Below are 16,220 nucleotides of genomic sequence, written 5' to 3'. Positions count from 1 at the left end.
AAGCCTCTACACTTTCAAAAGAATATTTTAATAATGAGCAGAGGTAGGTAACTAAGAAACTTCGGCAAACATATTTAATCTGTATATCAAACTATAGATATATCATAATGCCAGAAATATAGAAATTGTAGCTATATATACACAAGAATTTACTTTGTGATACTGAAGTAGAAAATATTTCGGCTGACAGAAAAACAGACCATAGACCATAGACCCTATATGTGTTATTTCTGATAACAACTGGATTTCAACAGTGCAAAAACCATAGACCAATGTTTGGTGACAGAAGCACAGAAGACTTGTAATTGTTCACCCTTGTTATCATAGTTGCAGGACCAAAGTGGAGGCTAAAGCTTATTATTTCATTTTACTACTTTATAAACTTTCTGTAATCCAAGTAGAATATATTTTGTTTTACTTGGATTGATTATTTAATTGCATTTCATCATCTAGTAATATCTACTTCTTATTCTTCTTCAGGTCTCCAGTCTAATGAAATAGGACAAGATGCATGTCACTTGCCAAAAAGAGAAATGTACTTCCATTGTCATGTCTACCTAGCAAGCATTAAGATTTGATATTATACTACATAAATCAGATACTAGGTACAGATAAATGTAGAAAATAAGGTTTCTTTGGGATATAAAAGAACTACCCTTAAAAGAAAAACAGCAATGGAACTACCTTAAAAAAGTGATATCTTGCAATTTCATGCCATTCACAAAATTATGCAAATCAGAAGTATTGGCCAACTGTGATTTTGCAATTTTCCCCAAATAACAGCAAGCCCACAGACAAATGCATTCATTATTATTAAGACCAACCAAGCAAATTGGACAGGCAAGATTTTTAGGGGGCGTTCTTTTTTGGGATTTTGAGAGGGGAAAAGTTGGTCAATGGGATTTTAGTTCCCATTGACCAAGAAAACCGTGTTCTTTTTTCAGATTTATGTGGGGATCAAGGAAAGTTTATTTTCTTGGGAAGTGATACCCATCTCTTAGGTGGGTAAATAACTTTCCCACCAAGGGGAAAAGTTGACAACACTTGAATGGGACAAAAATGCATTTTTTAATAATGAATTTTTATGGATAAAATGGTCATTGACTTATTTATATGAAAAATAAAAGAATATGGGTAAATGCACTTACCCGGGTAAGTGTTTCCTAGAAAAAAACTTATTTAGGTAATTACATTTACCCGGATAAATAATTTACCAAAAAGCGAACAGAGCCTTAAAGTATTCAAAATAAGAACAATAAATGACATCAATTTAGTACATTTAAACATATAGGAACCCATGTTTATTGCTCTACGCCATACAGCATAAGGAACCTGAACATGTTTCTTAACTATGTACCTGTACTGTATATGTAGCAGCCACCTTAACCAAATTTGTGAAGCCACAAGCCATAGCCGGTTGAACTATCTCTATAAACATGATGGTTAATGTTTTCCTTTTTCAAGCCAAATGCAACAACTTGAAAACAAGATGGTCGACAAGGAGAGAGCGACGGGAGGGGCAGGACAGCAAGGGTATCAAAAAGGGGCAGCTAATAAGGACACTGTGGATATAAATCCTTTAGTAGAAAAGGAGGTGTCAGTTGGGAAGTCGTTGGGTTTATTTTTCTTGGGAGGGGAAGAGTTCGCAGGGAAGGCTTTAAGACAGTTCGAGAAAGACAGAAGAGAAGAGAAGAGGAAGATAGAGGGAGGCTGTCTGAAGAACAGTGACTGGGACAAAGAAGGGGGAGAGGAGGAGTTCTTGGGGGAGGAAGCGTGAGGAGAAAGGCCCTAGTCTGGTATAAAGATAGGCAGGCCGTTTTGTCAGGATGAGGAGTCAGTTGGATGTTAGGGGTTTGAGAGAGAAAAAATAGAAGAAAATTGGTCAGGAATATGATTAGGCATTGTAGTCCTGAGATGGTCTTTACTCCAGGAAACAATTAGGAGATTCTGTGGAGCTGCTTTCCTTCCGCCGTGAGCTGGGTCAGCTGGAAAGAAAGAAACACGAGACTGTTTGAAGGATAGTCTCTGAATTGGGCGTTCTTTTTTTTGGATTTTGAGAGGGGAAAGTTGGTCAATGGGATTTTGATTTCTATTAACCAAGAAATCCATGTTCGTCTTTCAGATTTATGTGGGGACCGTGAAAGTTTATTTTCCTGGGCATATCCATCTCCTAGGTGGGTAAATTGACTTTCCTATCTAGGGGAAAATTGCCACTATTTGGATTGAACAAAAATGCCCATTTTAATAATGGAATTTGTATAGCTAAGATTGTCATTGCCTTATTTACATTACATAGGAAATAAAAGAACATGTGGGTAAGTGCATTTAACCGGGCAAATGATTTACCAAAAATCGAAAGGGGCAGAATAGTATCACTTTTTAGATTTTTCTTGTGTTGTTGTTGTTGGCTTTGTCCAGGTGCCATTTAGTCACCTCTTTTATATTCCTTTTTATTTTAATACTTTTTTATATTACTCTTCATAAAAAAGACTAGCAAAAAATACATAATAAAAGGCATTGCAGTAATAGCTTAAATTTCATTAAATCTGAGATCTCCAATGGCAAGGTCTCATATTCCTCATGAACATAAACATGAACAAATTTGTCATCTATCTGATGTTCATTTCTTCAATAAATGAGTCTAGTGATTGTTAGCTTCATATTTTGAACCAGAATCTGAATGCATCATCTATGTATTCTTATTTTATCAAAGAGTTCAAATCAGCACCCCACATGATTGCCACCCACAACATCCCACAGCACATCTCTACCGTGTATTGGGAAAATCTCCCGATGATGATACCAGAAATGAAATAATGAAATTATCTAATAAATTTAAAAATGATCAAAAACATAAAAATAATTTTAATAGATTTAATAATATTTGATAATAAGAATAAAAATATAAATATTTTAAAAAATTTTAAATATTATTGAACCAATGAGAAATGGATTTAATAATTTAGAAGTATTGAAGCTTCTAAATATAAAAAATATGTAATAAACTTCAAAGAAAACTTTTTTATAGATATTAAAAATATAATAATAATTGCAATTATAAATGTACTAATAATAAAAAAACATTATTTCACTTATATAAATTAATAATTATAGAAAATAACTTTCAAAAAATTAATAAATAAAACTTTTAAAATCTTTATCTATATCTATTATATATTTATATATACTAAAATTAATATTTATCATATTTTTAGTAATTATTAGTTGTATTTTTGTGATAAATATATTTTCAATAATTATGTGTACATTTATTTTTTTTTGTTATTTAACAATAAAATTTCAATAATTATTGGAGTTTAAATTGTTGTTATTTAACTTTTTGAGATTTAATTTATTGTACTTATTGTATTTTTGTTATAAATTTATTTTCAGAAGTTGTGTATTTTCATTATAATTTATTGATTAATACATATTAGAGATTAAACTATTGTTGAAGATTAAACTATTAGTTAACTAATTTAATATATCTTCAGTATTTATTGCATTTTCATAACTATTGTATTTGTTGTATTTTTTATTAGTTATTGATTGTGTTTTTGTTATAAATTTATTTTCAATAATTGTATATTTTTGTGATAACTTTTTAATATTTATTAGTGATTAGACAATTAATTTGGCTGAAATTAATTATTGCTATTTTGTATTGTAAAAAAATTATTAAAATTAGGATACAAATTCTAAATAATTATTAATTATTTAAAAGGTTAAAATATAAAAAATTGTCTCATCTTATGTGTTTCTATTGTTTAACTTTCACTTAACAAAACCCGTGCATCACATAGATCCCCGCTATTATTTATAAATTAAACTTGATCTAATCTCTTAAATTAAATAACAAATCTATACATAAAAAATCAAATAAAATAAAAGATGGGTGTCAAACAGAATTTATTAGAATACATAAATTAAAAAAAGGTCAAATTTCTTAAACTACCCTTACTATTTAGTTAATTGACTAATTCTACCCATACTATTTAACTATTGTCTTAAACTAGCAATTGCCATTGTAGTTGAATCGTGACGGAGAGAATTAAATGTCTTTTTTGCCCTTAATTTAAGAGAAAAATTGCAAAAAAGAATCTCCCCCATGTTGAGCATTGATGACAACCATGAATACGATCCCGGAATCACGTCCCTGAATCTGAAGGACGATAACCATGAAAATGAAGTGGAATCACTTCCATTGTCAAGGAATCATGTCCCTATCATCAAAAGAAGACAATAGTTGTCAATCAACTGAAAAGCAGACGAGTCTTGTTGTAGACGAGGGAAGAAATTAAAAGTAGGTAAATCATTGACTTTAGCAAAGTTTTAAGACCGATCCAACAAATTCAGCCGATTCGGAGAGACAAAGGAAAATCTCCATCAGTTTTCTTTGAAGGGAGGTCATCTTTGGGTTGTTCGAAAATAAGCTGAGGTAACCAAAGAGAGTGTGATCATGAAAGCGCTCTTGGAAAGAATGGCCCAAGGACGGAACCAAAAGATCATGGAATGACCTGGCCCCTGAACAACACAAAGGGATGCGAAGGCGCTGCAAGAGAAAGGCAGCAAAGAAAGTAGTATAAACTACAACCGGAGGAGGGGAGACATTAAGGGGGTGTTCTTTTTTCAGATTTTGAGAGGAGGGAAAGTTGGTCAATGGGATTTTGGTTCCCATTGATCAATAACCTCATGCTCTTTTTCCAGATTTATGTGGAGATCAGGGAAAGTTTATTTTCCTGGGTATCACTTACCCTCCTAGGTGGGTAAATAACTTTCCCGTTTATGGGGAAAGTTGCCAACACTTGAATAGGACAAAAATTCCCTTTTAATAAAGGTTTTTTTATGGCTAAAATGGTCATTGCCTTATTTACATGAAAAATAAAAGAGCATGGGTAAATGCACTTACCCAGGTAAGTGTTTCCTAGGAAAAGCTTACCCAGGTAATTGCATTTGCCCGGGTAAGTAACTTACCGAAAAGCGAAGAGGGCCTAAGGGGGCATTCTTTTTTTGGATTTGGAGAGGGGGGAAAGTTGGTCAATGGGATTTTGGTTCCCATTGACCAAGAATCCCATGTTCTTTTTTCAGTTTAATGTGGGGATCAATAATAGTTTATTTTCCTAGGTATCACTTACCTAGGAAAGTGACACCCATCTCCAAGGTGGGTACATAACTTTCCCACATAGGGAGAAAGTTGCCAGTACTTGAATGAGACAAAAATGCCCCTTTTAATAATAGATTTCTATGACTAAAATGGTCATTGCCTTATTTATTGAGAAATAAAAGAACATGGGTAAATGCACTTATTTGGGTGTTTCCTGAGTAGATAACTTACCAAAAAGTGAACGGGCCTAAAGGTAAAAACTGTAACAAGAAATAACAACAGATTTATTGATAACAGAGGGAAAGGGGGGGGGGGGGGGAGGGTGTCAGTTAGATGCTTGGATCTGATTTGGGTTTTTCTCTATCGATGACTAATTGGAATGGGTGTGGACTATTTCGTCTCCGCCACATGCCTCACTTTAATTCAAGAAGTTGATACGAAATGCAAACGTCTTGAAGAAATTGGCAAAGCGAGTTGAGAATGTTGATTAGAGTGGTGAAGTGAAGCGACTAACTGCAATGTCGTTGCTGGTAAACATACCTGATGAGAGGCATTTTGGTCATCACTAACACGTGGGCTGTATTTGAGACACAACGTCCAACTCAGCAAGACAGCTTGACAAACCAGCACGTGGCAATCAACAACAGGCGTGCGACTGAGTTAGAGCGAGCTCAGACCACTGACAATGCTAGCTCGCCCCGAAACCGTCCCGCACACCTTGCCCGCACGAACACCATTACCGCGACTATAGGAATAGCTTGCCAAACCATACGCCACAAAACCCGTGGGCGACCTGCAACCGTTGCACAAATCTAGCAACTAACAGCCTAGCACACCCCAAAACTATGGAAACAGCTCCGTAGAAGACTTAGAAATGTTGCCTGATGGCACCTGAACCTCAAATATCTATAAAAAGAATCCAGGATCACTCTGAAAGGTATGCGCACAAAAGCTCTTGAACTCTCTCACATACTCTTACCGAAATCTCCTTACTGAATTAAGCATCGGAGTGTCCCCCTAAGTAAAACGTATCCAGACACTCTAATTCTCTTTTCTCAGCCCTTCTCAGTTCGGACTTACAATTACCAGATCGGCAATACCGCTCGGCATTGCTAGATCAGAACCTAGTTCGAGCCTAGTCATTGACGTGAGGGAGCGAGCGGATAGCGCATCATCAATGCCCGACTAGCAGTCAAAGATCCTAAAGGAAGATTATAGAGCTATTCGAAGGGTAGAGAACAATGAAGACTTTAATGACCATGACAATGGCTCTAACGACCATAAGATTCCTCTGCATGAATTCCTAGCGAGGCAAGTTGCGAGGACCCAAATCGCTTCCTTCTCTATACATAAAGGGATTTAAAGGACTTTCAAAGGTAGGGACTTGAGTAGGTAAATTACAAAAAAGGACTAGAAATTTACATGATATTTTACTCTATAATAGTTTCCTTCATATATTGTTTATCATGTTTATCTTTTTTTCCCCTTGCGTTTTGAGGTTGCTTGCTCACTAGTTCTGATAGGAACGGAATCGTTCCGTCTCTGAATGAAAAACCTTTAATTAAGTCCATCACTAAGCCCCATGTGATGGACCTTTCCATCTCGGAATGGTTGAACCGCCCATGTCGAACCGATAACAAACAAATAAAGAAAAACAACGAAATCATCATATGTAAATTGGTTTGGAAACGAGGGAGAATAATAGTGACTAATATGTAGAGATAAAAGTAGCGGCGAAGAATCACTAGAGGTTATAACAATCTTCCTCACGAACACTGATTCTTACCCGTCTTACCGAAAAAGGGACGAAGGGTGATATTGGATTTTAAAAAATTTTATATGTCACACGTGTATGTATTTTGACAAAACAATAACAAGGGTAGAGCTTGTCAATTGTCAAAAACAATAGGGATGGTTTAAGATAATAATCAAATAGTAAGAATAGAATTAGTCAATTAACAAAATAATAAGGATAGTTTAAGAAATTTGCTCTTAAAAAATAATGGCCTATACTTAGTATGAGAGGTCATTCTCTAGTGTAATTATTGAATTGAACTCCCAAATACTTGTGAAAGCCATCAAGAAGTAGGATGTGGATTTTTCACCAATTCATCTAGGGGCCATTTGGCAAGTCTTTTTTTGAAAGATCTTATGGAAGCTCTAACAGTCAAAAGACGATGTGAGTTTTTGCGACAACTTGAAAACTGTTTGGTTAAGGCGCATTTGTTCACACATCTTTCCGCATGAAAATGAGTTAAAAAAAGGTGAAAAGCTCTATTTGGAGCTTCCCAAAAATAGCCCGAAATGGGTTTCCCGTGTCTTTTCGGGGTTGCAAATTTCAGTGGGTAGATATTTTTCCAATCAAAAGGGAAAAGGCCAAAACATGGGCTATTGGGCTTCTAAAAAGCCAACAGCCATGCAAACAAGGTAGCCCATTAGGTTGCGAGCTAAAGAAAGGAAGGGATTGGCAGGACCCCAAAACATGGGCTATTTAGCTCTCAACCACCAACTGTGTTATGGTGATTGACTAGTGGTTTGGGCTCCAAAGTTCTTAGGAATAGTGGTTGAGAGCTAAAGAAAGGAAGGGATTGGTTGGACCCCAAAGGGCTCATATGCACCCTTACAACGAAGGATTTGGCCATCGTAGTTCGCCAACTTTGGACTTCTTGCGATAGAGGTTGAAGATTGAGAAAAAGGGAGGAAAGAGGCCTCTAAGGGATTTAGGGTTTCTTTCCCACAAAATAGGTCTTGAATTTATATTGGGGTCCCATATGGGGCATGCGCCCTTATTTATAATGTTTTCACATTATTGTTCTTAGACTTAGTTTGGAAAGAGTACAAATACAAATATGTACATTACAAATACATATAAAATAATACAAAATACAAGGTTTTGCACCCTATATATTTGTATTTGTACTCCTTCTAAACTGAGCCTTAGTGTGTCCTTGGGAACAATTTCAAAAGCATGCTTTTCTTTTTTCTTTTTCTTTTTCTTTTTCTTTTTCTTTTTGGTTGAATAGGGCTAGATTTGTTTGGGTTTAAACTGGATTAAACCAGGTCTATGGCTAACCCATAGACCTGGTCCAATATGAATCCATTACAAATAGACCAAGTCCAATTCATTCCATATTGAATATTTTGAACCATTATGGCCTGGTCCAATTCAATGTTTGGATTGTTCAGTCTATTCAAATTGATTTTAATTTAGATTGGGTCCAACTCAAACCTATTACAGATGGACTAAGTCCAATCCAATACAAGCTTGTTCTCAAGAAAATAAACTCCAAACTTGAAAGGTGGAAAAGTAAAACCTTATCACCATTAGGGGAAAACTAACCTTGCTAAAGGGGGAACGTTGCTCAATATTAGAAGATCATGTTTGGAATCCTCAAAGCTTTAACAAAAGAAATGGGCAAATTACAAAAACAAAATAGTAGAACTTTTGTTCTCACTAAATGGGGTAATGTTTTTTTAGATAAATAAAATGGGGGGGTTAGGCCTAAGAAATGTGGATCAAACAAATAGAGCTAACTTAATGAAATTATGCTGGAAAATCCTAATAGACCATAACAACCTGTGGGTTCAAATGGTTCAAAATAAATATTTAAAACGTGGAGAATTTATAGACCACAAAATAAATAATAATAGCTCATGATCTTGGAAAAAGATAAATCATAAAAAGGATTGGATTTGGAAAGGTCTAATGTGAAAAATTGGAAATGGCCTGATTAATCTATAAATTCTGGAAAGATAATTGGATTAAGTTAAATCCAATCAAGGATCTTGTGAGGACAAATGAGCTAAATGAAGATACCATGGACCCAAACCCCAAGGTGCTTAACTTTATGAACATGGAAAATAATACCTAGGATTTAAAGAAATTAGCTGATGTTATTCCCCAAGAAATCATCAATAAAATCAGACAATCCATATTTTGTCCACCGAAGAGGATGATGCTATAGAGTGTAGATATTGGGGCCCAAGCTCCAATGTGGAATTTTCAACTAGATCTGCTTACAATTTTTGAGATCAAACCACAAGCTGAACCAAAACCTAGTTGAAATAATAAGCCACGCTGCTAGAGTGATTAAATGCCCCAAAAAATTAAAATATTCCTATGGTTGTTAATCCTAAATAAGTTCCCAATTAAGAAAATGCTAGTGGATAGGGGCTTAACCTCGGATACAAGCTGCCCTTTCTGAGGTGACCTAGAGGATAGAGAGCACTGATTTGTCAAATGCCATGTCTGTTTGATCAACAGATCAATTCCTATTTGACGTAGGCGCTTATAGCTCGGGCCAATGGCGCGGGCAATGCAAGGTCAATGGTGCGGTCGCACGCGGTGGCCTTGTGATAGTTCACCCTCGAGATTGGACCGCGTCCTGACCATCCGCATCCACCTACCTCCAGGTAGTCTCAAGTAAAAATAGGGGTGATCCCTCAAGGTGAGCATATAGACTCTCTATAGCTAAGAACTACCTTGCTTTCTTTGTGGCCTCGTCCACCTTTGGCCTCACTAGTACTAACTTGATTGTTGGAATCTTCACCTCGGGTTAGCATCCGGGGCCTTTGACCTTCTCTATTCCTTGACAGGCCCGACATACCAGCCCTCAGCCACAATGGACCTCGGACTCATCAATTAGCCCTCGGCTCCAAAGCAAATTTACCTTGTTGCCCTCAGCCCATCCTAGGCCGCAATACTATCCTATTTGGATAATCAAAACTGGAATCAAACTAATTAGTGGGAACTATTGATTGAAGAAAAAGCGTACCTCCAGATCACGTGGTTCTGAGAACAATTAGCTTTCTCCTCCTAGTATTCTATCGAAGAATAAGAATGATAAAATTTTCAACAATCTTTCACCTCCACCTCAGGAAGTAGTAATAAAGATACGGTCCAGTATCAATGATTTGTTGAAAGAAACTCCCACCACCACCCTGAGTAGGGATTGGAGCCAATAGGCACAATATAGGAAGTATATTCAATGAGCATTTTATAAATATTTTGACAAAAGTTGTTTTTAATCTTTTCCAAGGATAGATTAACGTGGGGGTATTTCAAGGGGCAGGTGACAAAAAATTTTGAAAGTATTGCTTATTTAACGTGCTTACAATAATATGCCTACCTAATCTGAATTCCCCTGAATCATCCTTAATGAAATCAAAATCCATGATGTGGATAAAATGGAACCCTCTAAATCTGAAAGAAATCAAGATTAACTTTGATACCTCATCAAAGAAAAGGGTAGTTGTGCCTTTGGCTGCATTGCCAGAAATCATGAGGGTTGGTCCTTAAAGCCAACCTGGGAAGCCTTGGAAGTTGAAACTTCCACAATCGTGATAGCTGAACCATGGCCTGCTTTGGAAGCCCATAAGCTCTCAACCTACCTAGGTGGTCCATTTATCATCATAGAAGGTGATTCACTCCCGTGATCAAGATGCTCCAAAACCATATTCAACCTCCTTGGAAATGCTTCTCCCTTGTAGAAGAATGCAGGATAGCAAAGAGAACCTTTGCATCAAAGATAAGCTACAACCATACTCATTATAAAGTGTGAAGGAAACTGGCTTGTTTCAAAGGGTCATCATCTCAATGAGGAGTTATCTTCTTCTTTCCCTGGGAACTCTCCTTTTTATGGATTTTGTTGGCAGGGCTCTCTCAAGTAGGGGTGTCGATCGACCGTTTTTGAATTGGATCCAATCCATCAAAACCTTATCAATTCGGATTTGGATGGTTCATTATAATTATTGGATTGGGCCAATCAAAATAAATTGGTCCATATTCTTATTAGTCTAAATTGGACCTAAACCAAATTTCCAATAATGAGTCCAAACCCTTGTCCAATTTGAAACTGATCAAAACTAAAGCCAACATAAAATCACTTTTTTGAAAGCACTTGTAAGAAAACACTTTTACAAAAGCACTTTTATAAAAGTAATTTTATGAAAGCGCTTTTAAAAAAATACTTTTATGAAAGCACTTTTATAAAAGCAGTTTTATAAAAACACTTTTATGAAAGCACTTTAATAAAAGTACTTTTCCACGAAAGCACTTTTATGAAATCACTTTTACAAAAGAACTTTTATAGAAGTACTTTTACAAAAGCGCTTTTATAGAAGTACTTTTATAAAAGCACTTTTATGGAAGTACTTTTACAAAATCACTTTTATGAAAACACTTTTATAAAAGCACTTGTGGAAGTACTTTTACGAAGTACTTTCATAAAAGTACTTTTGTAAAAACACTTTTTATGAAAGTACTTTTATCAAGGTACTTTTGTGAAAGCACTTTTACAAAAGTGCTTTTTCAATGCCAAAAGGGTATATTTTTTAATTTTCAGATTTTCTTCATTTTAATATATTTTTGTAATTTTTTATATGTTATGTTATTTTTATATAATTTTTGGTATTTCATTTAGTTTGGATTGGATCCAATCCAATCCAATCCATTTACATTTCAATGGATCGAATTGGATTTGGTCTGTATTGAATTTGGACTGGATTGGGTCTAATCCATTTGTAAGTGGACTCACATTGGACTAGATCAAGTTGAACCAAATTCAGTCCAATTGACACCTCTACTCCAGAGCTAGTCCTTGTCCTCCTAACTTTTTTTCTTATATATATATATACAAAAATCCAATAAGAACTTCAGAGCTTCAAGTCTGGACTCCAATTCAATAATGTTCAAATTGATGTTGGTTAGGATAGACCCAATCTAAACTTGGTCAATTCACACCCCTAGTTATAAACCTCGATTGCTGAGGACAAAACTTCCTGTACTTATTTTTATTGATCCAACGAAGCTTCTGAGTTTTTTTTTTTTATAAGTCCTTTTCCAATAATACATGTTATATTATTACATTAAATGTTAAGTGTTAGCTTAATAATAGGTGATGTAGCGCGATCCAAGCATTCCTAGCTGACCGCTGACTGGCTCCTTGCTGGCAACGAACAACACCTGAGAAGATGAAAGAAAGGATTCCTGGGGATTTACCAGATGGGAATACTCTGATGCTTAAATTAGTACTATGTATGGGAAGTAAAGGGAAAAATGAAGTCTAAGAGTGGAGGTCGTGCAGCTTTCCTGTACTCGAGAGATTGGAGGTTTTTCAGAAGAAGATTTCTCCTCTGCCCTGAAGGCTTTTATAGGGTCGCTCCTTGGGAGATCGGGCATAACCGCCACTGGGCCCTCTGCCACAGCCGTTACCTGCCAGGGCTGTGCAGGTGGTCGTTGTGATGTACTCTTTACCCGGGCGAGTGACACGTCTCTAAAGTGACAGGCACGCCTCCGCCTACTGAGAGATGTGGGCGCAGACTGTTGAAAGGACAGGGACTGTGCCGTCAGTAAGGGATATGGCGCAGTTTGATTGGTACGACCTATCAGATAGAAACTTCCTGTGGAATGCTCGTGCGACCCACTCGCGAGTTATTTTGCAGCAAGCTCGGAATACTTCAGGAGTACCCTTAGTAGAATTAGTCCTTGGGATAACTTGCCTGCTTGGGAGTTCGGGCGAGCTGGCTTTCTTAACTTGCGAGTTGAAGTTGCCTCGAAATATCCCTTTGGGGGTAGTTCGGGTAACCCGTAGCTTGCGTCGTGGCGAGCTGCTTCATGGGCCCGTTACTTAGCTGTACCGGGCCACAATGTTGAACTGTCGCTTACGTCGGGTCAGTGTCCATGTGTCATCGTTTTATAGATCGGGTCAAATCATCCTTCATCAATAGGTATACACCAAACCTCAATTAGAATATTATTAACATAGTTGACTTGAAAAAGAACAAATTATATTATTACATTAAATGCTAAGTGGTAGTTCAATAATAGGTATACACCAAACCTCAATTAGAATATTATTAACGTAGTTGACTTGAAAAAGAACAAAAACATGATGAGCAATTTCATGCCAATTTACTTAGGTTGTGTTTGGTTTGAAGAAAAAGGTAGAGAAAGGAAACACTGCCATAAATAAAAGCAAAATCTACTTGGTTGTTAAATAAAATATAATATTTAATAATATTTAAGTCATTTTCAATAATACAAATCTTATACTATTGCAAAACGACAAAGGAAAGAACGTAACTGGTCAGCAATTTTAATGAAAATTCACTTAAATAAAAGCAAAATCTCCTTGGGGATGACTATAAATAGTGAATCCATGAAGGCCGTAAGGATATTCTAACCCTACAGGCTATAGCTAGGTGGCCCCTATGTGGAGAGAAATTATTGATGAGAGAAGTCTCAGAGTTCTTGAAAAACTATTTTTTTTTTTTTATGTGGCACTGATGTGGCACCGTTTCTCCGGGAAAACGACAATGATACCAAACAGCTGAAAAGACAAAACCATTCACACGTCATTTAGATCAATCTGAACCATTCATTCTACAATTTATGGGATCCAAGTGAAAACTGGGCTGCTGAGTTGAAAACAATGATGATGCAATACCTTTATCAGATTAGAAGAACCTAAGCCGTTGTATCTTTCATCGGATGGATATGATCATGTTTTGAGATCATTGGCCCCATATTTTGAGATTCATCTTCATCGACCAAAAATATTCCAATCCAATAGCTGAGCTTTAAAGCTGAGTCCGTTCAATCACGTAAAGCAAAAGACTAAATCATTTGATTAATCTCTCCATGAATAGAGGTGTAGTGGGTCATGCCGAACCGACCCTTGTGTTTCATTGGGTGCTTTATCCTGCAATTATCTTTTCTAGTTTTTTCTTCCCTCAAGTTGGTCCTATTATAAAAATGGACAAGTTCACTAAAAAATGACACAACTCTTTTCCCATGAGTTTGTGTCACTGTGAATCTTACAAGACCTCTTTTATTAGAAATTCCTGTGACTGTGAGAGGGGTTGAGAATACCATTAATGTGATGTATGAAAACATAAACGACTTCTGCATTGGTTGTGGTTATCTAGGGCATAAATCTTATAATTGTCCTTCAATCATAGAAGGTGGGACTGAAATGAAAAAAAAAAAAAAGAAAAAAAATACTCCATAGGAGACCAAACTTTGATAAATCCTTTGAGTTTGGGAGGGAATGGAAGGGCCAAAAATTATCCTGGTTTAAAGACAGGAAAAGAGACATTGTCTCTAAGGCGAAAGGTCTGGCCAGAATTAACATGACAAGGCTAGGGTGCACAACTCTTGTCCCTCTTCATCTTGATCTTAAGTGGATCCCAAAAGAACAATCTAAAGGTAAGGGAGAAATGGATCACCCGTTTCTTGATCAAGTCCTGAATATCGAAAAGGTCAACATTGATGAAAATGGAGGGAAAAATGACCGATGACAGTGAAGATGATGATGATCTAGGGGTCATCGATGAAAATGAAGATGATTTTGCCAAGGATGGTGAAGACATTACTACTCTGTTGGATCAGTAATGGGAAATACAAAATGACAAACAAAGTAAGGAGGACTCATTGATATCCACATCCCCAAGAGCTCAGATTATAGATCACCAAAACAAAGGCAAGGAAATTGCCTATGTGGAAGAAATCTGCCCAAACTACATAATTGAAAACAACAACATGAATGAAAGTGTTAGCATGGAATGTTAGAGGGGCAGGAAGATGTAAGCTCTAGCGACAGGTGGGAGAACTTGTCCGAATAAATAAACCAGTAATTGTAGCTATTTTTGAAACTAGAGTACAGAATTGTGATGTTGGTTGTTTTGCTAGAAGGTTGCATTTTGATCCATGGTTTGTTGTTCACCCAGTGGGCTGGAGGCATATGGTTGTTTTGGAATAGTAATCAATGTAAACTTGATATAATAATCTCTGATGAAAGAATGATCTATGGTTTGGTTTATGACTGTGTATCCAAATTTTTGTGGACATGTACTTTTATTTATGCAACTTAACGGATCTAGAAACAAGAGGATCCAAATACACTTGGAAGAATAGTTACACTTTTGAGAAAATTGATAGAACTTTAATTAGCAATGAATGGTTGACTATGTATCCTCATGCATACACTAAGAACTTGCCTTTCCTATGCTCGGATCATAACCCTATGCTTGTTCCTCTGTGCCAAAAAATGGATTTTGCTAAAAAACCATTTAGATTTGAGATGATGTCAGGAAATAATAGTGACTTGGAGCATATATAATAGAGAGATCATGGAATCAAAGAGATGTAGGATCCAAGCGCTAATTTTTTTTTTTTAAAAGAGTCCGAGCTGTGAGAGCAATAAGGATGTGGAACAAAAATAAATATGGAAATGTATTGGAAAGAAAAAAGAGATTATGAATAAAAAAAAAAATTCAAGAGAAGCTAGCGGTTGATCCTACTAGAAGAGAAATTATAAATCATGAATCAGCCCTTCAAAAACAATTAAATAAAATACTTCATAGGGAAGAAATCTTCTAGGCACGGAAATCAGGAACTGAGTGGTTAAAACTAGCGGAAGAAATCAAATCTCAAAAATTAAAAATGACAATGGGGAATGGATTGAGGATATAAATGAAATAAAGGACTTCTTTGTGGAGAAGTTGGAAGAAAGGTTCAAAAGTAAGGAAGTGAACAAGTATTAGAGGAGATAAATAAGACTGTTTTAGGTACCTAGAATGATGTATTAATTAGGGAAGCAGTTAAATAAATAGGGAACACAAAATCCCCAGGCCTAGGATGGCTTAAGTGCATATTTTTTCAAAATATATAAAGTAATCATTGGGAATTTAGTTGAATGACACTTGGGTTAAACAAGACCTTTATAACCCTAATCCCAAAATATAATAACCCTGATACAATTGACAAATTTAGACCAATAAGTATGTGCAATACAATATATAAAATTATAGCAAAAATCCTCATAAATAGGCTAAAGCCTATCCTAGGTGAAATAATAGGAGCATTCCAAAGTGCCTTTGTTCTAGGAAGACAAATTACTAACAATATCTCGATAACTCATGAAATGATGAACACAATGAAAAAGAAAAGGGGTAGACAGGATCTCATGGCTTGTAAAATAGATATGGAGAAAGCCTATGATAGATTGGAATGGAGTTTCATTGAAAAACTCTTAGTAAGTGGGGATTCTATAATAAGTGGATCAATTGGGTTATGTAATGCATCAGCACAGTTTCATTCCAAATCCTAATAAAT

The sequence above is a fragment of the Nelumbo lutea genome, chromosome 7 (assembly GCF_056320005.1).
Source record: "Nelumbo lutea isolate HS-2025 chromosome 7, American lotus-T2T, whole genome shotgun sequence".
Taxonomy (NCBI): Eukaryota; Viridiplantae; Streptophyta; class Magnoliopsida; order Proteales; family Nelumbonaceae; genus Nelumbo; species Nelumbo lutea.
Note: the sequence above shows the minus strand (reverse complement) of the source record.